Consider the following 26,719-nt stretch of genomic DNA (forward strand, 5'->3'; position numbering starts at 1 on the left):
ACCGCAGGCATGGAAACATGGAGCAGACTGAAAGTGACCAGAGGGGATGGGGAAAGAGGACAATGGTGGAAACAAGAGAAAGGGAACAGACAAAGAACATGTATGAATGGCACATGGACATGGACAACAGAGTGGGAATTGACTGTGGGGGGGGGAAGGGTGGGCTGGGTAGATGAGGGCAAAGGGGGAAATAGTGAGACAACTGTAATAGAATAAACATGATTTAAAAATAAAAAGTTACAATAAAATAGAAAACAATATTTTGACTCCATACTGTAAGATTAAAATATTTGCAACACATCTAAAGAGGAGTTAATAGATTTTTTTAGGGAAAACATTCTACAAACATTTAATCAAAAAATGGATAAAGAATACCAAAAAGTCATTTAAAGCTTTTTAAAAAATAATAGAAATAGGCAAGAAATATACAAAAACAGGTTTAGTTTCAACAAATAATAAAGTAACAATTAAAATAACATATTATTGTCCAAGAATAAAGAAATAATTATTTTAGTACTGCACTGTACTTATTAAAGTCTTTTCTTAGCATACATATGAGTTATCAATTCTGAAAACACTTCGTGTATGCTAGGATTAAGCAAATAAGCAGATTTATTGTAGATAATGAGAACCAGGTATCTTACTGGTGGAGGAGATACAAATAAAGAAAAGCAGGAGGCTTCAAAGGACTCTGCAGGATTGGAAAATTATGCAGGGATGTCAGCTCACAGGACAAATAGACACACAGACAGATAGATAGATTGACATATAGGTACATAAATACATAGGTATAAAATGAAATGTAGATGTGTATGTATGCATGGGTTAGCATAGATACATGTATTTCCAAACTTCCAGTGGAGAGTACCTCAAAGCAATGAATCCTCTGTAGTAAGGAATGTACCTAGTGCTGGGTTTATGGTTTCTAAAGTCCATTCTCTAATAATGGTGAACATGGCTCCTTGGAGAAAAGGTTGATATTAAGACTAAAGGCAAATTATGAGAAGATTAGTATATCTTATGGTGCCAGAGAATGAGGAAGTGTTGAAAAAGATAAAAGGGCATATGAAAGGAACTTCTAATTGCCAAATCTGAAGCAATTCAAGCTACAAAAATTAATAATGGTAGTGCTTACAATTACAATGCAACATCATAGTGGAGGCATGTGTTAGAAATGACCTTAACCAAGTAAAACATGTTAACATCAGCAATAATAAGGCATAGCAACATCAGGTACTTCCCAATGGGATGTACTGAAAAGGGCTCATCGTTTCTGTTGTACTTTTGATGACATACATAATCTTACTTTAATCATGAGGAAAAAATCCAAAGTAAATAAAACAACTGGTCAGTACTTGCCAAAAGTGCCAAGGTCATGAAAGACAGGAAAAATTGAGGAATTTTCAGAACTGGAGACTAAGGATACAAGTAACTACAATATGGAATCCTGGATTGGATACTGAAACAGAAAAGAAAACAAAAGGACAATTGTGAAAAATTGATGAAGTTTGAATAAGGTCTGAGTTTAGTTAATAGTATTGTGTCAGAATTAGTTTTCTGATTTTGATAATTGTGCCCAGGTTATATAAGATGTTAATGTTAGGGCAGCTGAGTGAAAGGAAAGTATATGACAGCTCTATACTATATTTGAAACATTTCTGTAGGTGAAAAGCATTATGAAATAAAGAGGAAAAAATTTTATTTCAAAATCAGTAATGATTCTGCATATCTTATTATATAGTAAATGTTTATATATACAAATAGTTACTTAGTTATTTAGCTATGGCTTAATGACTATCGCCATTAAGCTTGTCACACTATGGTAAAGATTTTGCATAGGGGACTATAGGTGTTATTCACATAAGTTACAACTGTGTAAGTAATAACATTTCATCAAAACTAAAATTCTCCTTCAAAGTAAGATAAAGCCCATATGGGATGGAATAAAAAGAACCATGTTTGAGTCTGAAAATGGGCCCTTGAACTGTGATAAATCAATTACATGTTAGAATTATAGAAGGAGCCCTGACTCCTACAGTGTAATAATTCTGTATCTATGACATTGCCTCTTAGTTTATATTCTATAGAGATCTGTCTTCATGATGCTCAAAAGTTGCAACTTATTAGTCTCATAGATAGTGAATTGGGGCTAAATTTAAGAAATATACAATGTTGTCATTTACTATAGGGGGCCAGAATAGTACAGTGGAATATAGTTTTAAGTTAACCATACATCTTTTCTATGTATTTATGTATCTATGCATCTATCTATCTATCTATCTATCTATCTATCTATCTATCTATCATCTATCTATTCAGTGTCATAATACAATACAATCCTCTGTGAATCTCAATTAATTCTTCAAATTTTCCTCCAGGTTTTTCAAGAAAGTCCTCATCATCTAGCATAGGCAATTAACAATACAGTTAGCCCTTTATCATCAGTCAGAAAATTCTTGAATTTCTATCCCAATGTTTCAATGGGTTTCATCAACTATCATAGAATGTTTTAGACTTGTGTGTGTCCCCTGCTTAGGATATATCTGTATTGATACTAAGTCGAATAGCTGTTGCAATTTCAAGAAAATTAAAATGGATCTCTCCTTTCCTCTCCTTCCTTCTTTTCATTGTTTCTTTTTTTTTTTTTCTGTGTGTTCACCTGAAGAGTCAGGGAACTTTCACCTATTTTATTTAGGTTTTCATTTTTCAAATTCCAACCGGAAGCTAAATACAATTGGAAACCAGTAAGCACTAAGTTTTGCTCCAAAGGAGTAAAATCATTCAGATTTACTCCAATATAGTATGCAACCCTTAAGCAAAGTTTTTCTTCATTTGAAAGGAGGAAAAAAAACAAACCCAAAAAAACAGAAAACTATACAGTAGTCTTTCCTTCTGTTCATTGCACAAAATGAGTTCTGCTTTTATAACTGACACTCAATGGCTGTTTTTACAATTTAAAATTCCAACTTTAATAACATTTTCTACTCCAAAAAACCCTCGTAAGTATTTTAGAATTCCATTCTCTATTTCTTGATGTTCAAATTATACAACATTCATGACACTGAGTGAGACTCCTAAAGACTACTCTTTATCAAATGTAGAGGACCCATTAGTACTAGTCATCACACATTTCTGGAGCACAGTTAATCAAATCATAGTTTTCTGCTATTAGACCAACCCAAAGATGTAGGTGCCATCCTACTATGAGCCCAAGTTTTGCTGGAATGTGGAGGTCTGTTAATTCCACTAGGCCCTTCCTCCATATAAAATGAATTGTCAGAATTATTTTCAGAGGCTGTAATAGAGAGAAGGTTGGGAAATCTTATATATTTATCACTTGCTAGGCACGTAGTAAATGCTCAATCATTGTCAACAATAATGATAAACATCATTATAATTAATAGAGAATCACAACCTTTGTTTAGATCGCTGCAAAATTTCAAAATGTATACTAATTCTTTTAAAAGTATTGGATGGCAAATAGAGCAATGCAGAATTGCTTAATTTATCATTTCAATAGAGATGTCATTTGATATCTCTATTGAATAGATAATTTGGTCATCCTCGAATGATGACCAATAGAAGATCAACTTTCCTCTAAATCCAGGTCCTGACCCTTCATTGATATATCACCTAATTCCTTTCTTTATTTTATTAAATTTATTGGGGTAAGATTATTCAATAATATTATATGTTTCAAGTGTGCAGTTCTATAATACATCATCTGTAATTGCATTGTGTGCTTACCAACCAAAGTTTAGTCTCGTTCTGTCACCATCATTTAATTTCTTTTTGTCTACCATACTGTGTCTTGTTACATGGTAATGACATTTTTTAGGGTGACTCTGTTATAATGATAAATACCTAAGAACTTATGAAAGTCTTTCTCTGAAAAGTCTCTCCTTTTTTGAGTAATATAATAATAAATATCATTTCTCTATCAAGGTCATCAAAATGTGTCAAGGGAAGGAGAATCCAATATTTCATAATTTAACTTCTGGTAAGGTAAAAATGATTCTGTGAAATATAACTTTGAAAAATTCATGTTTTTAAAGCAGGTCCTTGAATTCTTTTTTAATGTTTCTTCATTAAATTGATAGGATCTAGGCATCTTTGCAAACAGACTTTATCACCGGCACTTGTAATTCATCATTGCTCTTGCTCTCATTAATCTCTTTTTCCTCAGAAATAATACCTCCTACTTTAACTAGTACATTTTGAAAACAATAAAATGATGTCCCATCAAGTTGATCTATGTGTCTCAAATGTGTTTAAGATAATTTAAAGCCTTTGTCACTTATCCATCTTTTGAATATTTCTTTCCAAAGAGGAAAAAAAGAATATATATTGTCAGCTACTTTTCCTTTTCAAGGGATGTTTATTATCTGGTTTATAAAATAAAGACAGAAAAAATGAAAAAAGAAAAGAAACTGAAATTTAAATAGCTTATTAAAATAGAATGACATAGTTAAAGGAAGAAAGGAAAGAAGTGAGTGGGGAAAGGAAGGACAAAAGAATGGGAGAGGAAGGGATGAAACTAGAATTGAAATAGGGCATTAAAATAGAATAATAATGGAAAATGAAAGTAATTTTTAAAAATACTCTTCTGATTGAATAGATATGGAAGATAAACTACCTGAGGATGAGTCACTGATTTCTTTTTTTTCTTGAATGTGATGTTTGGACTTTGAAACTATTTCCCAGATGTTACATTTACACAGTGAGAAAAATTAAAAATTTTTTCAAACTATGTTATAAACTTGTACAAGCACATGACAGAAAATAAGGTCTTCATATTTATAGGTGGTAAGATGACAAAGTCAAACTTATCTGAGTGATCATTTGCATATGACAATGATCATCAATATAATTAAGGGAAAATATCAGGATTATAAATTACAAGTGGATATATGGAAAGCTTTGCTGTTAAAATTTAAAAAATCACATCTCAAAATATTTTTAATTAATTTCAAAATTGGAAATATTGTCAAAATATAATTTTTTATGAATTAAAAATGAAAGAATAATCTACTTACTATAAAAATGGCACAGATAATTCAGAGAAAATTAATTGCAAATGACTAATTAAAGAACACAATTAAGCAATAATGCTGTTGCCATTTCTACTTTTAAAATAAAAACTAGGAAAATTCCTTACATCCTTTGCTGGAGAAGGTAGGAAAATGGTTCCTCTCATGCATTAGTGGTGAGACTGCAAATCAGCATAAATTTCTTTTGAAAGAATTCTAGCATTATTTAAACTTAAACTACCATACCCTTTAACTGAGCAATACCGCATTTGAGCCTCTAACATAAAAGTAAAATGAAGATATGTAAGGGGACAGGATATATGTAAAAAGATGTTTCTTTAAGGAATATTTTTGTCAAAAAAAAAGCTGAAAAAGCCTGAATATTAATAAGTAGGATATGGTTTACTAAATAATATATTCCATAATCTTTCTTTCTCTGTTTTTCTCATCTCTCTTTCTGTCTCTATCTCTAGGTCTGTATCTCCATTTAACCATATATTAACTTTAAAGGAAAGCCATGATATTTATAATTACAAAAACAAATTCAAGTAAATATATTGGGATATTATTCTACTTTTGTCAAAACCAAATCTCTATATTTGTACAAACATAGAGAATAACGTGGATATGTATATCCCACACTGTAAATTCTTTCTTCAGTGGGGTAAACTGAATAAAAGTATAAAGGACGGCTACTCAGTATTTTTTTACTCATACCTGTATTATTTAATTTGTTAAATCAAGCATTATTAACTTAGTGGTTAATATTAAAAACTTGAACAGTTTAAAGGTGAAAGACTTTTTCATTCACATCCTTCTTATTTTGGTTATTTTTACTGTAGTCTTCTGCTGTACCAGAAGCTCTACAATGACTTTATTTGAGAAGACCACTCAGATTGCGTGGAGTAGACTTATCTTCAGTCTTGCCAGTCAAGATCTGTTCTGACCACTTGGAGATTTCCTTCTTTTGACACTTTTCCTAGCCTATACATTTCAGTAGCTGAATTCAAACTATAGTAGCAGTTCCTGACATGGCGTGAGAAGGGCATATCAGAATAAGTTGTGGAGTGTTCATCTCTCACATACCCTGTCTGCATTTGTTACCTGACCATCCTGTACGTGGTCAATATTATGGTGAGCTACTATTGCTAATGGGATTATGCTTCATTACTTAGTGTGTTGGGCTGGGGAATGTTTTAGAGTCACTGACCCATAAAATGCTTTTGCAGAGCACCCAAAGTCAGAGATACTCAATTCTGTTCAGTAGAATAGTTCCATTCACTCCAAATATAAAAACATCAACTTGAAAGATGAGAATAATTTAATTCTTACTGCTATGCTAAAGCTGAGTATCATCACAGACATTCAGACTGAATGAGAACTCTTCATTTTACAAAAGGGCAAACTAAAGTCAAGAGGGTGAAGTGATTTGATCCATATCTCACAAGTTAGTGGTTAACTTGATGTATTTGATTCTAGAGGTTCCTGGGACATCTCTGAAGGAGATGCAAAGAGGAAGAGAATCTCAGACTGAAGACAAAGGAGGGCTCTTTAGGCACCCAGAGTGGTCTTCCTCAGTGTGTTTTTAATTCCCCTTTCTTGTATAGTAGGGAATTTCAATACACTTTTGGCAGGGGAACTCTTTCTGAGCTGAGCTCCTCCCTGCCATTACCTTCCTTCCTGATGCTGTCACTGTGGCCCAGGCAGCCTGTCCTCAGGATGGCCTGTGCCATTGGGACATAGGTAGCTACTTCTCAAGAGCAAGTAATCCATCTGGAAGCTCCTCCCTCCCCTGCCACATGTGCTTTTGTGCACATGTCCTCAGGTCTAGGGTTTGAGTCCCATGAGAAATACATTCCTAATACTGTGCCCTGTACTGCTGAGAGTCCTGGTACCTGGAATAATTCAGACTGTGGCAGGCAAGGGAGACTGTGGCCAGCTGGTGTTAAAAAAAGTAGAGTGTTATTTTAAGCATACATTCAGCTTAAACCACTCTTCACCATGGAGACCACAGCACTGAGACTGGATTCCTGGAAGCCAACATTCCCCCGTTTAACCCTGTGGATATATAGAGACAGCAATTTTCAGTTTTCTTTCCACAGCACTTCCCTAGTCAGTGGGGTTGGCCTGGGTTAGCGGTTGCTAGTAGGCAGCCGGAGTACTGCCCCAGAGCTGGAGCCTGCAGAGTAACCTTGAGCATGGAGCCAAAGGTCAGCTTCTGAGCACAGTCTCTCACGGGCGTGCTGAGTCTGGGCCTGGTAGTGGACTATGTGATGTAGTACCAGGGAGGATGCAGGGGCACGGCAAATGATAGGGAAGTGAAGGCACAAAGTCAAATAAGACCAGACATTAGGGATGCTACTGAAAAAATAAAAGAATGGGAAGAAAGCCTAGACAAGGCAGAAACCGATTTATAAATGTCTGTAGCAACAAGATGAATGTGTCCATCATGTGTAAGGGAGTAGGGATTTTAGGGGTCCTTTCACCCTTATCATCTCATTTTGCTTCTCACTGTAACCCTTCAAGACAGAAAAGTTACTGATACTCAGAGAGGTCGGGTGGCTTGTCCAAGATCACCTGGTTAAACAGGAAACACAAAATGTACAGCCTGGATCTAATTTCAGACAAACCCCTCAGGTTGTAGTTTCTATTTGGTGACATCACTTCTTCCTTTCTTTTCCTAAAAGATATTTTTAATATTTTTATTAAGAAAATATTTTACATCAATTTTTATAATGAAGTTTGGGGGTCAAAAGAGTTAGGCACAGACTGGGTATGCTTCAGGCCTGTCATCTTCTTCAGGGTGGCTGGTTCTGTTTTAGAGAAAATATCATTTGTGGTCTCCTTAGAATAGTACTTTTTTAAAAACTTTTTTTACATTGGTTTAAATTAAAAAAATTTTTTACAGTATTTTAAATTTAATTAATTAATTAATTAATTATTTTATTTTTATTGTTCAAATGCATTTGTCTCCATCTTTCCACCACCACGTTCCCCTGCCCCTTCCCCCACCTCCCTCCCTCAATCCTTTCCCACTTTGGCTTTGTCTGTGGGTCCTTTATACCAGTTCCTTGACTTGACCCTTCTCTTCCCTTCCCTTCCCCTGCTCCTCCTCCTTCCCTCTTGATTCTGTTGGTTTATTTTTTCTTTCAATGTTGCCGGTTATATTTTCCTTGCTTGTTTGTTTTGTTGGTTAGGTTTCATTTGTTGGTTAGGTGAGATCATACAGTAGAATAGTACATTTTTAAAGAATGTATGGAACAAATCAGCTATCTTTCACTAAAGATTAGGCCTGAACATATCTTTCCTTTAAATTATCTTGATTAATATTTTCCCATGTCTATATCCTAATGTTTATGGCTTTTTGATTTTGAGTCCCATGTTCAGATTTTCTCAGTGGGACTCTGGGTAGATGTGAACCTCAAGATTCTTACAGTTCTATCAATATAACTTATTGAGGAATTTTAGAGAGCTCAAATCCTGTGTGATCTTATTGATTCCCCTGCTTGATAATAATACTATGAATCATCACTAGTATTTATTGAGCATTTCTCTATGCGATGCATCATGTGAAAAAATGTTTATACTGTAACTCATTTAATCCTCACAATTATGCTATCGCATATTATGTTCAATTTACATGTAAAGAAACTGAGGCTCAGAGAGGTGAGAACACTATCTGAAGGTAAGGCCATAATTGGCTAGACAGGATTTGAATAGGTCTGATCAACTCTGTAGCCCACGCTCCACTGTGTATGGTAAGAAGAAAAAAAAAAGAATAGGAACTTAACTACCACAAAAATATAATAAAAGTGTGGAAAGATACCTTAGAACTTTGGGAGGATTTCTTGAAGAGCACATCTCATTATGTTTTAAGGAAAAGAATTAAACAAAAGAATATAGGAATTTCTTCCTTTGAATTCTTATCCTGTACATGTATATGTACATGCATATATGTGTATGTATATATATATAGGGAGCTCTAGTGATTTTTCCCTGCATTATGTAGAGAGAATTAGTTCTGTCTCCTAGTTCCTGAAGATATCTTCATATCTGTAGATATACATATGTAGATATATGTACATATATATAGTTGTTTATTTGTTTGTTTAAAGTTATTTTTATCCTCTAGGTAAACTGAAGTGATTTGTATAATAGCAAGGGGCTGTGTACATTCAGCTTGACAATTCTCTATACATGTAGGAAGCTAATGGCTGTGAGTAAAAATAAAATAATGGCTACATCAGCTGTTGACCTGCAAAACTGTAAGGAAAATGACTGAATCTGGAAATTTCAATTTATGCTTTCATTTTTTCTTTGAACACTGAGGAAAGAAGCAAACTAATATTTACTGAAAAAATTTGGGCTAGGAATTATGCTAGTTAATTTTTCACAAAAAGTTCAAATCTATTGCCCTCAGAAAACCTTTTGTGAAAAGTTTTATGCTGTCCATTTTATTCAAGAGAAATGCAAGATCCTGAAGCTAGAATCTAACAAACCTAGGAATTAAATGCATGGTTTTCTGATTCCAAAATTTGAAATCATTACCAATGTGGAAATTTTGTGGATACATTGTCTTACTCCCAAGTTATTTCATCTTCAGACTTCTACAGAATCTGAGCAATCTCAGGTGAAGTAAAGTTATGAAAAAGTTTCCCAATTTCTCTATAGTTATTCAGCTAAAGTATTATACATAGAAAACTACACATATAGCTATGATTTTGTTTTTACATTTATAAAACCCAAAGCAAGCTTCAATGGTGAGTCTTCCCATGTTTTAAACTGCCAGTAAGATATCCAAACACATAGTCAGTGCTATATGTGTTGGATAAACTGAACTGTATGCCAAATCTCTGTCTCTTAAGAACCAGTAGTCTCTCTAATATAGGAAAGATGTAAGAACGCATGTGTGATCTGTATTACAACTTTTTCTTCCATTCTGAATTCCAGTCCATCTACAGATCTCTGCCCCTCTGAAGTGCTTTTTGTTTGACATTTCTTATGCTATGTCTTTATTAGAAAATCTACAAAGGCTCTCTTTTGTCTAACTTCTTATATTTAAACATTTTCCCTTAGCTTTCAAAGTCTTTAATCATCTATCCTATTATAAGCAGCCAACCTGAGATACAAGCACAGAAAGAAACATTTGAGTGAGAAAAGGAGGAAAAAAGAAACAGAATTCGACAATTGTGAAAGTTCGTGGTTTTAAAATTCTTGGCATGAGTCATGTGTGACTTTTATAACTCTCTGAGTGATATGCCTGCGCCTTGTTAGTCTGTAAGAAAAATATACTGCTTTTCTCACTTAACTCTTCTCTACTCTCTCCATCTCTCTTCACATACTGGTCACTCTCTGTGGAAATCCCCTGCCCACTAATGGAAAGATCGCTGTCAACCCCCAAAATTTGTTCTTACACTCTCTTCCCAACCTATTTCTACAACATCTTTCAATCAATACACTTGGTCTATTTGGGCCCTAAATGCAGGATATGAAGAAGGGAATTTTTATAAACTTAAGTATAATATAATTTAAAAAATGAGATGGAGAGATATCATTGCAATAGTAATGAGATCTTGTCTACTCTAAAAAATATAAAGCCCAGGTTTGCTCCAGAATTAATTTTGACTACAGGATGTTCTTTAAATTACAAACATTAGTTCTGAAAGAAAACTTTTGGGTTCAAGCAAGAATTGCCAGATTTGATCAGAGAAAAGATGGGTGAGTCTGAATCTCCTTTCTGCTATTTTTGTTGTTGTCATTGTAATAAATTAGTGTAGTTTAGCCCACAAGTCTACAATGCATACCCAAATGATTTTTCATAAAATTTCAATCTGAATTTCACATAGTAGGATTTTAGATGCAAATAAACATGACTATATCCAAGCTATAGCATGGATATACAGCATACTGAGAATGGCTCTAGGTTTACTTAAAATGATGTAAAGGTGAGAAACAAACAAACAAAAACTCAAAGAGCTAACATTTATTAAACATAGGTCATATGTCAAAATTCTAAATGCTCAGCAGTATTAGCAAGTCCTGACAACAATTCTCAGAGGCATATTCTATTCTTTCTTCATTAAAGAAATGAGGAAACTGACTCAGGCAGGTTAAATAATTTGTCCAAAGTCACACACTTATGAATGAATGTTACTGTAGTGCTTATGTATGAAGCCAAAGTGACACAAATAATTTGTATGAAAATTTGTATTTGAATATGCCTGATATTTGTCTCTCCCCAACCAATATTGTGGTTGACAGAATCTTACTGGTATTTCTCATTTTTAGTGGCATTTCCTTGTTTCTCTAGCGTCTTTCCCAAAGATGAGCAGTTTAAATTTCCTATTCTTTGCTCTCAAGCCCTACACACAAGCTTATAAAAGCACACTTCACACTGTTTAGTGAGTTCTCCCTTGCCTTCTATTCTGTGACTTTACTGGGTGTAGGAAGTGTTGTCTAATTTCCTAACATTTCTTTATGATCATCATCACCATTATTATTGTTATTATAACCATTGCCACTGTTATTGTTATTACTTTAGTAATTGGAGGTAAGCACAATATTTGATATCTTGAAAGAACTCAATGTTTATTTATTAAATGGCCAGTCTATCTTAAAACTATTTTTCACATAATTAATACTTTACTGAAAATGCAAAAACTTTTGACTTATTCTAATTTTTCATGATTGACTGGATTTTTGAGGTGAGTTTGCTTTGGAATCCACCTAGTTCTGCTGCCTCCTGGCATCCTTTCCAAGTGCAGGAAACACACCTTGTCTACTCATGGTACACTGGTCCCAAGATCACCATAGGTCCTTAATAAATCTACATTCTAATCAGCTTTTGAAAATGGGGCTTAGTATTTTACTGCAGTCAGTTATGTAGATAGCGATCACCAGGGCTTTCTCTTTAGCTACACAACCTTCCCAGAATTGCATTTCTTTCCTCAGTTCCATTTATGTACAAGGCTGCAGCCCTTCAGAGCCATATGTTGCAGTCAAATTGGGCTTTCCCCTAGTAGCAGGATATCTTTTTTTTAAACACCGTGTTATTTGCAGACCCCGTGCTTATACACACAAACTAGGAATCTTACACACGTTAGCAATTGTAGCTCCAGAAGCTTAAGATTTACTACAGGAAAGCATAGGTTTACAAGCTTTTAAAACTAATCTCTTAACTTCCTGGTAATGTAGCAGAAGTATATCTGAGCCTGAACCTTGCACAAGCTCCAGAGGTGGATGTGCATGTGCGTGTGTGGGGTGGGGGCGGGGGGGACTCTGAATTAGTGCATAACCTAAGAGAATGATGCTTTTAAATTTAGTTATGCCTTTAATATTTTTACTTGTGTCACCCACTTGTGATTATTTTTTCTCTGGCAAATGTAGCCTTCATTACAAAATCCAGTCATGAAATTGAAATGCTTTAGAGCGAAGGCTTAGGCTCTGTCAGAACACTTAACCACAGGTGTAAAAATGTTGTGATTAAAAAGAGACTGCACATTTAAGTAGGAGTAATTAGAAGTGAATTCTTAATTGCAAAGTTACACAAGCATTTATGCTTTGCTTTCCAATTCTAAGCCTTTGAAAGGTGCTATATAAATGCAAATTGCTTGTCACATCATTCATGCCATGTACTCATGACACTGAAAATGTGCATTTATACTGAACAAAATTTAATAATAAAATACTAAATATAAAGTATTTATTAAATAGAGCTACATTTCTATCAGCCAAGAAAAGAGCATTTCTATTTTTTCCTTTTTAACATGTACCTGTGCTGATGAGATACAAATTCTGTCCGTACGTTTGATTAAGAGAATGAAGTATAAAAATAAAGTGCTTCAAACTGATTAAACTACAAGACTGTAAACAGTTTTTTAAAATATTTTTTTATTGTAGCTTAACAATATTTAAATTAGACAGTTTCTGAATGTGAACAACATTCTAGTTGTAGCACATTCACTGCCTGTTGGTGATTTAGAGACTTTCTTGCAAAACTCAGAGATGGTGATTTATGAGTTATCAGAAAATTTTCCTCCTATAAATATTTTAGCTTTTGTTTTGACTCTTTAGCTCCCACATCAAAAGCTTGGGTTGTGGACTATGGAAAGTAACTTTCAATATTTACTTATATTTTTTAATTGATTTTTTTATTGTTTTTCAATTACAGTTGTCCCCATTTACAGCAGAGCTTCTCAGTCATTGATGTGTCATTATATCATTTGGGGATCTTTTGAAAGTGTAGCTTCTGATATAGTAGATGGAGTTGGAGACTGAGATTTTGAATTTCTAAAAATCTTTCTTGTGATGCAGATGCTATTAGTCTATAGATCACAATTTGGAATAGGATTTTGGGTAGGGGTCTGTCAACTTCATCTGTAAAGAGCCAGATAGTAAATATTATAGTCTTTGCAGGCCATAGGGCATGTGCTGCAACTAGTCATCTCTGCCATTAAAGCACAAAACCAATCATAGTTATTTCATAAACGGATAAGCATAGCTGTCTTCCAATAAAACTTTATTTACAAAAACAAGAGGTGAGAGGATATAGTTTTGGGGCTGTACTTTGCCAATACCGGTTTTAGGGAACTATGGAGGTTCTCCCAAGCAATTCATATATACTCTAGATTTGTACCTCTTCAGAGTAAACAGAGCAGAGGCTAAAATTAAATTTCTGAATGATCTTTAATGACCATCAGGTTCTGGAATTTCTACATACAAATGTATATAGGCCTTTTTTACATTTACCTGTCTTCCATTTTCTACCCCTCCTGATATCTTCATTTTTCCTCATTTCCCATGTTAAAGAGCTCTAGGGCAACATAAATACCAGACAACATTTAACATATGCATAGAATCCTCAAGAGACTCCTCAAAGAGCAGGGTATTAGAGTAGTGGAGTTCCTTTATTCATTGGGTGATCTCTTCCTTGTTTAGTTTGCCACCTGGAATAATCCAAATTATCAAATAAAGCCACACAGTCAAGCAGGCTGCATTGGACACTGAAGTTCAAATGTTTTTAGATTAACCACATCCAATCCTTTTTCCCTAACTCAATCTAGATCAGAGTTTCCCATCTGGACATACCCTTTTATCTTTCCAATTACCTAGCCTCCCTCAGTTCTTCCAATGGCTATATCATTTGATAACCACAGGGGTGACATTTCATTAAATTGATCAGATAGGCAGGTTTACATTGTCTCTCCCAGAATGAGCAACCTCAGTACCAATTTCTAAAGTACCCTTTATTTTTTCTACATGGCAGGGGAAATGAAATTAAGGAATCTGCCAAATTGTGTTAGAAATATTTAATATTGATAACTATAAGGACTGTTAATATTACAATATATTAGGACATTAATATGACATTTTAGTAATTTGACTACTAAGCAGTCAAGAATTTTGAAAGAATTTACATATAATTCTTCTTTAAGTACAAGATATAGCAGTTAAACAGTGTTAGTAGAAACAATGGATCAGAACAGTTAGATAAACTATAGCCTGAGAGCCAAATCCCACTTACTTTCTGTTTGTATACCCCAGCAAGTCAAGACTGTTGTGTGTATTTGCGTGTGTGTTCCTTTTTTTTAAATGGTTGAAAAAGGAGAAATGAGCAATATTTTATAACACATGAAAATCACATAAAATTCAAATTTCAGTTTTCATAAATTAGGTTTTATTGGAACACAGCCATACCTATTTGTTTGTGTATCTTGTCTTACCTATAGCAATTTTTTGTCCCACAATGGCAGAATTGATTAGTTGCAACAGACTATGTGACTCTCAAAGCCTAAAACATTTACTATCTGTCCATTTACAGAAAAAAGCATGGCACTCTCTAGGTTAAATTAGAATCTAAAATATTTTATGACTTATATTTATATATGTCACTAAAACTTGATTACTCTTAACATTAATTAGTTAAAACAAAACATCTAAGTTTGAGCACAGTGGAGGTGGTATTTGGAGGAATGGAACAAAGAAATTGATTGGAATATCTGCATTTTGTCTAGTTCACAACATAATAACAGTTTTATAAAAGTGAACACATCATATGCTCACTGTTTGCCAGCCACTGTGCTGAGAGCTTAGTGAGCCTTATTGTTCTGTCACAACCAGTCCACTGGAATTGTCTCTCACAACCTCAGTAACCATTTGAAATAAGTAATATTGTTATCTTCATTTAGGAGAGGAGGATATGAGACTTAGAGAAGTTAAATAACTTGCCTAGTGTCACCCAAGCAGCAAATGGCAAAGCCAGAATCTGAACAGAGAAAATTTGACTCTGGAGAGCAATATTTTAACCGTAAGTACAGTTACCCAATATTTTGCAAATATAGTACCAACGTTCTTACACATGTTTTGATCATTCACTAATAGTTATGTGGGCGAATATCCATTTGCTCACCATGGTCTCATGGTCTGGTGGCCTGAATGTGGTCTTGGTTAGTTTGGGATGAAATGGCATTTCTGTATATTATTAATGTCACTGAGGTGTACACTTCTTTTAAAATTGATTCTTGTATTTTGTTGTGTTTGAATGATTGTGAATGAAAATGGAAACAAAGTTTAATCCAGGTGAAATGAAAGCTTTCAGGGAATCTGAAGAGTATTCTCACTACACTGAATTAAAGTTTTCAAGGAAAAAGTAATTTAGGATGCTGTCTCAAAAAAGTGAAAATCTGCATTATATTTTGGATAGAATACAAGTTATTAACTTTTTCTTTATCTGGCTGTCTCATTACAATTCTTAAGGCTGATAACCTTTAATATGTATTTTACAGTATTACATTAATGCGTGCATGCATATGTAAAATCAGGTGAGAAGAGAGAATAGTAGGGCTTTCATTACTGAAATAGATGTATCACCAGCTTTTACTTTCACCAAAAAATCACTAGCAAAGAGAGCAATAGGATATGTGTGTAAAGCAATTAGCAATATCAAAGCCTGAATAATCACTTGAATTCTGAGCTCGCTACTGTAGAGTGGATTATTTATTTACCCTTGACTTATCTTACTGTGCTGTGGAATTTCTTAGGGCTTAGAGAGAGTTCATTCTTCTGGTGGTAGACATTGTATTTATTTAAGTCCACAGTTGGAATTAAAATATATTGGGATATTTGTCTTTCTGTCTGACTTACACATAGCATAATACCATCTAGTTCACTTCAGAAGGTATATAAAGGTCTGATCTCTTTGTTATATGAAACTAATATAATATTGTATGCCAACTGACAAAATAAAATTAACAAATAAATTTTAATAAATAAATAAAATCTATTAGGATAGATGGGGGGTACACTGCAGATTAAAGATGTTCTTTTGTTTGGAGTTGAAGAAGTAACAAGGGGAGTGCTTTGAATTCTTTGTATATTTTTTCCCCTTGTGGAGTCATATAGACTTTTTCTGCTGACCTTCAGGCAGGTCTATTTACCGTGGACATTGCCTAAATAATTTATGGAGATCTTTTGAGTGGGTAATTGGGCATTCAGTTGGAAGCTTTATTTTGACAGTGGGCTAATAGGTTAATTCTGTATTCAGAAATTCATTCCATAGTGTAGACATTTCTTTTTAAAATAATGAGTTGTCAAGCCAATTAACATTTTCCAGGCATTTTGCTTTCTTCCCATGGCAGGCACTTTTGGTAAACAGATTGTCTTACTTAACTATAGTCACTTCTTCATCCCCAGCAGAAATCTTGTTTCTTCTCTGAAGAGAAACTTAAATGCGATATTTATAATTCACATAAAGGCTCTGGAAGCTAGCACCGAGTGACTATGATTGTATTCAGATGTCAAAAAAAGGAGTCTAACAGAACTTGCTTATTATTGTTGGCCTAAAGTGCAGCATCATTTAAATTCAAACCACACTGCCCTCTGCTCTGAAAAACTGTCCAAAGGGCAAAGAATTTTGTCCAGGGCTATTCACTGATGCACATTAACCCTTGGTGGAGAACACATTTCCCTTGAGAGTATGAAAGGAAAACCAGAGTGTTTTGTGGACGACTACTCATTTCAATAAATAATTTCCAAATGATTTCATTAGATAATTGAGGCTTTTCAAATATGAATTCATGAAGAATTAAGACAGAAAGATGAATAGTGACGTTTAGTAATGCCTCACCATGAAAACAGTCTTGACTACCCCTCTAAAAGTGAACATATAATTATTAAAACCCCATTATCTTATTTTATTATTTTATTATGGGTCATGGTCTATTATGTTTCCTGCATCCTGATGAAAATGTGAATAGTACAAAGTTAATATTGGATTCGATTTTACTAATCAAAGAAAGACAGCAAACACACACACACACCACATCAAATTGCCCTAAGGGAAAATCATCAATAAACTAAAAAACTCAAATGAACAAAGATACAAAGAAAGCAGAAAACATTGGGTGGAGGAAAATTAACTAATTTCTCTGCTTCTATGTTTCTTAAAAATTGATGTATATTTGTATCAAATGATATCTGTCTCTTTTGGCAAAAAGCATACATTGATTAAAGAAAGCAAAGAAGAAGCATTTAAAAGTATTGGTGGAATGGTGAAAACAACTTTCTATTTCTTTAATATTTTCCCCTTTTTAAAACTATGAAAGTGATTTTTTGTCACTAACCTGATAAATAATCATGAACATTTATCATTACATTAGCCTTTTATCATAGTTTTATCTCAATTCTCTTTAAAATGAAATGTAGACAATTGTATTTACCCTGTCTACCTCATTGGATAGTGACAACATTAAACAAAATATCTCTTTAACTATGTCAACATTACTTCAGTTTGTTTGCAAGCCATCACAAAATATTTTAAATAAGCCAACTATTTTCTTGAGATACACACAGGGATGCTTTTCCTTTTATTAGTGAAAGGAGAAAGTAATATTGACCAAATTCAGATCAATTTAGTTCAGCAGTTATTTTTGATTCTCTCTCAAAGAAAGTAATGCAATGGCAAGCAAACGTGTACCCACATTTATGTGTGACTAAAGAAAAACGAGTAAATGTTTCCAAGCATTAAGACGCTGCTTATCAGCTCCTGACCTGTTGTCCCTTGTCTCTGTGTACCACTAAGTTCCAGTCTACCAACCAAATTTAGTATCTGTCTCTAATTAATGTTTTGCCCTAATACACTTGAACCATATCCCATTAGACCATTCTACTTAGAGAATTCCTTATTTATTACCAACTAGGTTTTAATTTTCCTTTCAGCCTGCTCCTTGGCATTTCTAATTAGATTATTGAGCATTGAGCTTCTCTCTCCCTCTGTCTCTTTCTCTTTTTGCTCCCTGTAGAACTTGTTAATTAGCCCAGTTAGTCCCAAAATAAAACACATTGCAGCCAAGCAGGCATCTTGGATAAGTTACCCTCTCCCTTGACAAAGCCATTCTTCCATTTCAAAATATAGCACACTTCAAATAACTGAGAAATAAATTGATGAAAGGTAAAATGAGGTAACACAAGTACAATTTTTTAAATTTAATTATAGTTGACAAAGATTATGTTAGTTTCAATTGTACAACAGTAATTAGACATTTATATGATTTACAAAGTGATTATATAACTTATGAAGTGATTACCCTGATAAGTCTAGTAACACTCTGACACCATATACAGTTATTACAGTATTATAGACTATATTCCCAACATATCCCTGAGACTGTTTCATAATTGGCAATTTGTATGTCTCAAGGTCTTCCTCTTTTTCACCCACCCCACCAAACTCCTCCCATCTGGAAACCATCAATTTTTTCTCTGTAACTGTAGGGTTTTTTCCCCTGTTTTATATAATTATCTATTTTGTTTTTTAGGTTCCACATATGAGTGGAATCATACAGCATTTGTCTATCTCTGCCTGACTTATTTCATTTAGCATAATCTCCTTCAGGTTCATCCATGATGTGAATGGCAATATTTCATTCTTTTTTATGGCTAAGTAATATTCCACATCTTTTTATTTTCATTTATTGATGGACACTGATGTTGCCTCTATAGGGGTGCATATGTCTTTTTGAATTAGTGTTTTGAGTTTCTTTGGATAAATACCTGGAACTAGAATTGCTGGATCATAAGGTAGTTGCATTTTTAATTCTTTGAGCGACCTCCATACTGTTTTCCGTAGTGGCTACACCAATCTACATTCCAACCAACAGTGCACAAGTGTTCTTTTTTCTTAGCATCCTCACCAGCACTTGCTGTTTGTTGATTTGTTGATGATAGCCATTCTGATAACTGTGAGGTGATATTTCATTGTGGTTTTAATTTGCATTTAAAAAAAATGTTGTTGAATTTATTGGGGTGACATTGGTTAATACAATTATACAGGTTCCAAGTATACAATTCTATAATACATTATCTCTATACTGTATTGTGTGTTTCCACCCAAAGTCAAGTCTCCTTCCATTGCTATTTATGTCCCCTTTACCCTTTTCTAATTCCTCTCCCACCCCCTCTTCCTCTGGTAATTGTCATAATGTTGTCTGCGTCTATGAGTTTTGTTTCCTTTTTTGTTTAAGCCCTTCACTGGTGTCATCCAACCCTCTAAACCCCATCCCTCCTGAGAGCTGTCAGTCTGTTCTCTGAATCCGTGAGTCTGTTTCTATTTTGTTTGTTCATTTTGTTCATTTTGATCATTAGATACTGCATATAAGTGAAATCATATGGTATTTGTCTTTCTATGACTGGCTTATTTCATTCACCATAATACTCTCCAGGTTCATTCATGCTATCGCAAAATGTAAGATTTCCTTTTTTTAATGGCTGAGTAGTATTCCATTGTGTAATATACCACAGGGTTGTTTTGTTTTATATTTTTAATTGTATTTTTTTCATTACCATTTGTTCCCTTAAGCCCTCATCTACCTCCACCCACCATCTTCCCCCACTGCAATCACCACACTGTTGTTCATGTCCATTAATCCTTTTTCATTTTTGTTCTATCCCTCACCCTCAAACTTCCTCCCCGAGTGTTTTTCTATTGTTGTTCAGTTACGGTTGTCTCCATTTCACCCCCATTACTCTCCCCCCCACCACCTGCCCTCCACTTCCCAGACTGTTTTAATATACACACAAAATATAGCTTTGGTCTATTGAAAACTTTCCACTTTTAAGGAAATTAATAAATTCCTTCCTCCTTCCCTCCTTTCTTACTAGTTCCTGCATCCTCTCCCTCCCTCACCAAATGCTCTCCCCTTTGTCTCTGGAATAAACTTCTACTGAACAACCACCATACAAGATGGCTGTGAAGATTGTATATCTGGAGACTACAAACAGGAAAGGTATTGGAGAGGACTTGGCAACTAAATTTATATATTTATCACTTTTATTAGTTCACAAGTAATGTTATTTAGTGAGTTCATGTTATTAAAGGATAGAAAAATATTTATATTGAGGAACTGTTTCCTACTTAGCTTTGGTTTTTAGTTTTCATTTTTTTTAGAAAGTTTTAGTGCCTCATTTAATCTATAACTACTTTATAATATTAATATCATTAACACCAGTTGAAAAGTAAAATAACATTAATATTAATTCATAAGATGAATTTATTGACCAGAGGAGGTCATATAGTCACGCTTTTTAAAACTGAAATATCTAGTCCCCTGCCTTGGGGTGATGTCCTCATGACCATTTCACATTTGAGGCAACTAAGTCCCAAGTGGGTAAAAAGAGCACTTTGTTCAGTTTCAAATTCAAATCCCTTCATAATACATAAATCATCCTAAACTATTCTTCAAACTCATCATTCAATCTTTGCATGAATAATTGTAGTGGTAAGAAAATCATAATTCCATTTTTGTAACAATCATTAGAGATGTCTGCATTAGTTTGACCTAAAATTCACTTCCTTCCTAAACCTGCTGATCCCAATCATGTTGCTAAAACTAGATAGTGGCCATATCTGGTTGATTATTTTTTCGAGGTGGTCAGGAGCAGAATTTAATGGGAGGTACTTTGCAATACATTTTAATGTTTCTTATGGGCATATACAAACTTATAACAAGTAATATTTGTTAGAAGTGTTTAAAAGAAGGCATTGTTTCCTGTCTTATCACCAAGATTTGAGTATTTATTGCTGCCAATGACTTCTACTTTATTTCAAATAACACAGTTGAAAAAGAGGCTTTCCTAATATTTGCCCTACTTATCATTCTTTGCTATTTAATTATTCATTATAATATAAACTTTCTCCGAGCAGAGCTCCTATTGGACCTGCTCAGAGATATATTTTCAGAACTACACTGTTCAATATGGTAACGCCTAGACACATGTAGCTGTGTAAAGTTACATTTAAATTCATTAAAATTAAATAAAATAAAAATTGAGTTTTTCAATCACACTGATTGCACAGCAAATCCTCAATAGCCACATGTGGTTAGTGACTACCATACTGGATAGTGACGATTATAGAAAAGTATTGCCATTGCAGAAAGTTTTACTAGACAACATTGCTTTAGAATCTAGCATAGCTCCTAGAGAAAATAAATAAATATTAACTGAATTAACTTATTTATCAGTCCTTAGGGAGCAGAAATCCCATTTTTTTTCCTCTTTGCTTTGGGGAAGTGGATTTTGGATGCCTATAATATAGGGATATTTGAAAGACGCCTTAATACAATTGCTATTCCTTATAATCTACTTTCTAGACCAGAAAGCCATTAAAACATTATCATATTCTAACAATAAAATTTCATAAGTCTTTGTGAATATTGGTAGGCATTCAAGAAATGGTGGAAGTTGTGGGGACCTAAGTCTACTCAGGCTGCTATATCAAAATACCAAATACCAAAATATTCAGACAATAGCTAGCCCTTTTAAAAATCATATTTCTGATTGAACTGTATTGACAGAACTCAGCAGTAAAAGAATCTGAAGTTTCAATTGAATCATGATTATTTCTTTGGATAACTAAAGAAGATGGAAGGAAGAGCCTTGAATCAAATATGTCAGCTTAAAAGAGTGGCAAAAGGACTATAGAAAAAAAATATTAAAGAAAAATGTTTTAAATTAATTGTTCTGTTTCTAACTTTCTATCATTCTAGTATTTTCCACTAAATTTCCAAAAGCTAGATCCAGCTTAAGTCTTGTCATTCCATATTTAGCTCACAGTGCTTTCCTTAGATACATCACCATGTTAATACACAATATTGTGCCCTGGCCACAGACCTGAAAATGGTAGAGTTTAATATTTTTGTCATTGATGAAATTTAGCCAGGTATAAATATCTGTTTACTGTATAGAGCTGTTTTCCTTTTGGGTATAATATTGAAACAAGGAGAAGGAAGTGATGAGATTCTTTCAACATGGTGCTTATAATTTGGAGAGAATGTTTCCCTCAGCCATGAATTAAGAACCATAATTGAAGCATGGCAATTTAAAGAAAAACACTCATTAATCTTAATCTTAGCGTTCTTTCATGTAAGAAATTCTCTAGTCTAGTGGAAATGTTAGAATAAGAGGAAATCAATTGAATGGGAGCTGCAAAGTCATTTAGCCAAAATTCCTCACTGTACAGAAGAAGGATTGGACTCACCAGAGCTCTTCCTTAGTCTCAGCAGCTGGAGTCCGGAATCCTTGACATTTACATAGATGCTAGATAAAAGGGATTTTTGAAAGCATTCTTGTATCAACAGATATTTATTGAGAATTTGTAAGTGTCAGGCTTTTATTCAAAGGTGAGAGAGTGTTTTAGAGAACATACAAATTAGATAATTGTGTTAATTTTCCCTGTCTCAGAAACATACTTTTTAGTACCCTTATCAAAGATAATTCAATTCTTTGTGTCTACCTCATCTTGTTTAATTGACATATTATAAAGTAACACCAGACTTCAACAATAAAACACAATATTAAGCTACTAATTGCTCTAAACACTTAGCAAAAATTTGCTCTGAAAGAACTGTATCCATTAATGATTTCCTGGTGAAAGACTGGCCAACCATGTAAGTTGCTGACTATTCACACTTCAGCTCTGAAACACAAGATGGCTATTTAGAGACCAGTTTTGGTTGGAGAATATGAAACTGCTTTCATTCATTTATTCTTTCATGTAACAGATATTAATTCAGTACTTAATATTTAGGCACTGAAGTAAATCTTGAGGCCAACATTGAACAAAACAAACATTCCTTTTTCTCCAAGAGCTTCCATTTCAGTAGAAAGAGTCATAAAATTTAAAATAAATATTATATGTATGTATAGACATTTAGATGCATTAGAATGTACTAATTGGCAAAGAGTATATAGATGGAGAAAGGTGAGGAGTGTTAAGAATTGCGTGTTAGTTGGGGGAGTGGTAACATTTAAATAGAATGGTTAGAGTTGGCCTTTTTAATGTCTTCTAGCAAGTGCTTGAAGAAGAGGAAGTCAACCATGTTGACATTATGAAAAAATTTCTGGACAGAAAATAACAACCAATATTAATATTTTAATATAAGAATGTACCTAGTTTGTTTGAGGAGTAGTCAAGAGGCCAGAGGAACTGGAACAGAGAGAGCGAGAAGGGGAGCAGGAAGTGCTGAGATCAGAGAGGTAGCAAATGTCAGGTCCCACAAAATCATTGTGAGGACTTTGATCTCTCTCAGTGTGAAATGTGGAGCCAGTTTTGGGTCTTAGCAGAGGAAAAGGATGATCGTGATTCCCATTTTTACTTAAATGTTGTGGGGACAAATTATGTTTATCATAATAAACCTTATGTAAACTGCATTTTAAAATAGATATGGAACTTACATTCAAGTTACAGTTACATTGCTCCTTCAATAATGTATATTTATCGAATACATTCTATATGCCCTAGTAGAAACATCATGGTGGAAAAATTTTATGCCTGACTTAATGCTTTTTTGAACATTTATTTCAAGTTTAGATATTCATACTTCTTTTTTTTTCAGTGTTTATACCCAGTTTTGGTTGGTTTTATTAAATAAAAATTTTGCCTGCTTTACTTTTCACCAGTCTGTTCTGGCATGCTTCTGATGATGCCAGAATCACCTGGATCAATGATAGCCAGTGTGCATACTCTGTAGTATTTTCCACACGCTGTGCCCAATCAGTATTATTGCCACGGTAGTGATGGACACCAGTCTTGGCCAACATGGCATAGTACTCTATTTCAGATTTCCTCAGGGCTGGACAGTTATTGGCAAGGATGACCAGTTTGGCTTTGCCTTGTCTGATCATCTTCTGCGTCTGCTTGTACCCCAGCACGTATTTGCCACTTTTCATAACAAGTTGGAGCCTAGAGTTGATCGACTCCAGTGACTTTTTTGTCTTCTTTGCGGCCACCACCTTCCTGTCTTAGGTGCGGGACGGACCCCTACCAAGCGCAGCTGCCAAAATCTAGATATTCATATTTCTAATTAGGTATTATTTGTGTGAAGGTTTTCAATAAGTGTGTTGCCAAAGAAGAAAGATAAGATCTGACAAAAATCAGGCAATGGGCTCACTGTTATTCTTACTTTTTCATAACAGTCTGTTTTAGATGAAATTTTATGAGTTCACTGTGAGTAGATTTTCAATGCTATCTTTATATTTGATCCAAAAGAGCCTGAAGAGAAATAACCAGTTGGAAAGTATCCTTTAAGAAACAGGTAAGGACAACACTAATTTTTCTTAAGGGATCTATCAACAATTCTGGTTTATATCATTTCTACTGAACACATATTAGGGGAAAATTATCCAGACAAAACCAAGCCATCACTAACAGAGCAATCCAACAAGATGAATCTATCCTGAGACATCTGCAAATTGTTTTCATCTTGAATTTTCTGTTAAATCAATCTAGGATAACTGGCTATCATTAGCATGACCATGTACTTCAGTAAAAGGAGGAAGAAAGTTTCTGCAAAGGAAATGCATATAATACTAATAAATCCTTACTCAAAAATTTTTATTACTTAAATGTGTTGTGCTTTCACAGCACTATTTGATCTGATGTGACTTCCTTCACACTCTTTTATTCCTCTTTATTTTTGCTGTACCTAAACAGTAATTTATCACAAAAAAACCCCTAGATTTAATTAGTTGCCTCCTGCCTGCATTCAGATTCTGGCTCATTCATGGGTAGTTTGAGAATCTTGCGGAAATTTTTGAACCTGTCTTAGCCTTTTTTTTTACCCCTGCATAAACGGATTATTATGATATCAGTTTTTAACCACGTTTGTGATGAGACAATTAATGTGCTAAAAAAATTAGGTATTAGTATTATCTTCCATATAATAATCCATGTTACTTCTCACACCTAGATTAGTTTTTATAAAGCATTATCATCTCAAATAAAAGATATTCAAGAATTTTAGTCTTCTGATAGGATAAAAATGCTTTCTTCTTAGGCTCATATATCTCTAAGGACTTGCCTGACTCTATGGTGTAAAATTACCTAGATTCTAACTAGTTTTTTATTGTTATTATCATTCAAGTCTATCCCAGCCAGATGGATAAGTATCCTCTTCCTACACCAACTTCCTCCAATGTACATTACATAAGTCCACCTCCCTTCCTTTACTCACACAATTACCCACACCTAAAAAGGACTTCTCTTTTTACTCTGTGAGTCTGAATCACATTCATCTTCAAGGTATGTGCCATTTTCCTTGAAAAAGTTACATTACTCTATTGCCTTTCTATTCATTTGTCATGTATCATGTTGTTGCTATTTTACTTTTTTGTTGCTGTTGTTCATCATTAATCCCCAGATAGTTTGGAAACTCCTAGACTGTATTTCTCTGTATAAACTATAAAAGCAGACACAATATTAGGCACAGAATCAAACCTAAATTTTGATCAATGTATTGTTCTAGCACAATGGTCTATACAGTGTGTATATTACATTTAATCTTGATGAAGTGATGAGTGAATTCTTCTGAAAGCAGTACAGATATATGTTATAATAAAAACCAGTAGCACTAAATCATTTAGGCATTCACAATGGAATTCCTGGAAAAGATGTTTTATTTGAGAACATCTTTTTTTTTTATCAATACTGTTTTAAATATTGTTGCTACAACTTTGTTTGTAACCAAGCAGATATTGTTAATTTATGCTCATTGTGATCCCTAGGATAAACACAATCATTAAGTTAGAAGCTTCCTTAATGTGTGTTGTGCAAGAGAGAGAGAGAGGTTTCTTCTTGTATTATGTGCCTGCAATAATAAATACACATCGAATAACTAAATTTAAAACTTGATTGTTGGAAAAGCAATTCAAAATGAAACATATGTTCAAAGAAGTTTAGTAAGAACTTAATGACTATAAAAAACATATTTTAAGGATAAAATGTTGAAAAACTCTAGAAAATTATGTATATAAACTGAGTATCTAATAAGTCTGTTGACCTTGGTTATAAATACTCTAGCTACTATACCATGACCAGCCTAGTAATATTTATTCTAGGTCTTAAATTCTTTCAATTGACAAGACTTATTTCAAATTTCTCTATCTAAATAGGAAAATAATGAAAATGAGGTTAAATTTTTAAACAAGCAAATATTCTTCTCTTGCAGTAAAAGAGCAAAGTAAAAAATACAATATGTCATTAAACAATGTGTTTATTCTATACCAACAAAAATGGTTAGGAGTTAGGAGGTATATATCCACTCTACTTTATAGTTACTTAACATTTTCAAGGGACTGTGTAAATTTAACGGCTTTAAACATGAAACTATCCAAACATTTGGCTAATTATTTACTAT

At 33.8% G+C, this 26,719-nt stretch overlaps 1 pseudogene; it reads right to left on the minus strand.

Moving 5' to 3' along the window:
• Window positions 1–23,946: 23,946 nt before the first annotated feature.
• Window positions 23,947–26,719, minus strand: part of LOC129073637 (60S ribosomal protein L30-like) — a 113,754-nt pseudogene continuing 110,981 nt past the window's right edge.

This window comes from Pteronotus mesoamericanus, unplaced genomic scaffold (genome assembly GCF_021234165.1).
Source record: "Pteronotus mesoamericanus isolate MK-2021 breed Mesoamerican mustached bat unplaced genomic scaffold, CSHL_Meso_final contig_42, whole genome shotgun sequence".
Taxonomy (NCBI): Eukaryota; Metazoa; Chordata; class Mammalia; order Chiroptera; family Mormoopidae; genus Pteronotus; species Pteronotus mesoamericanus.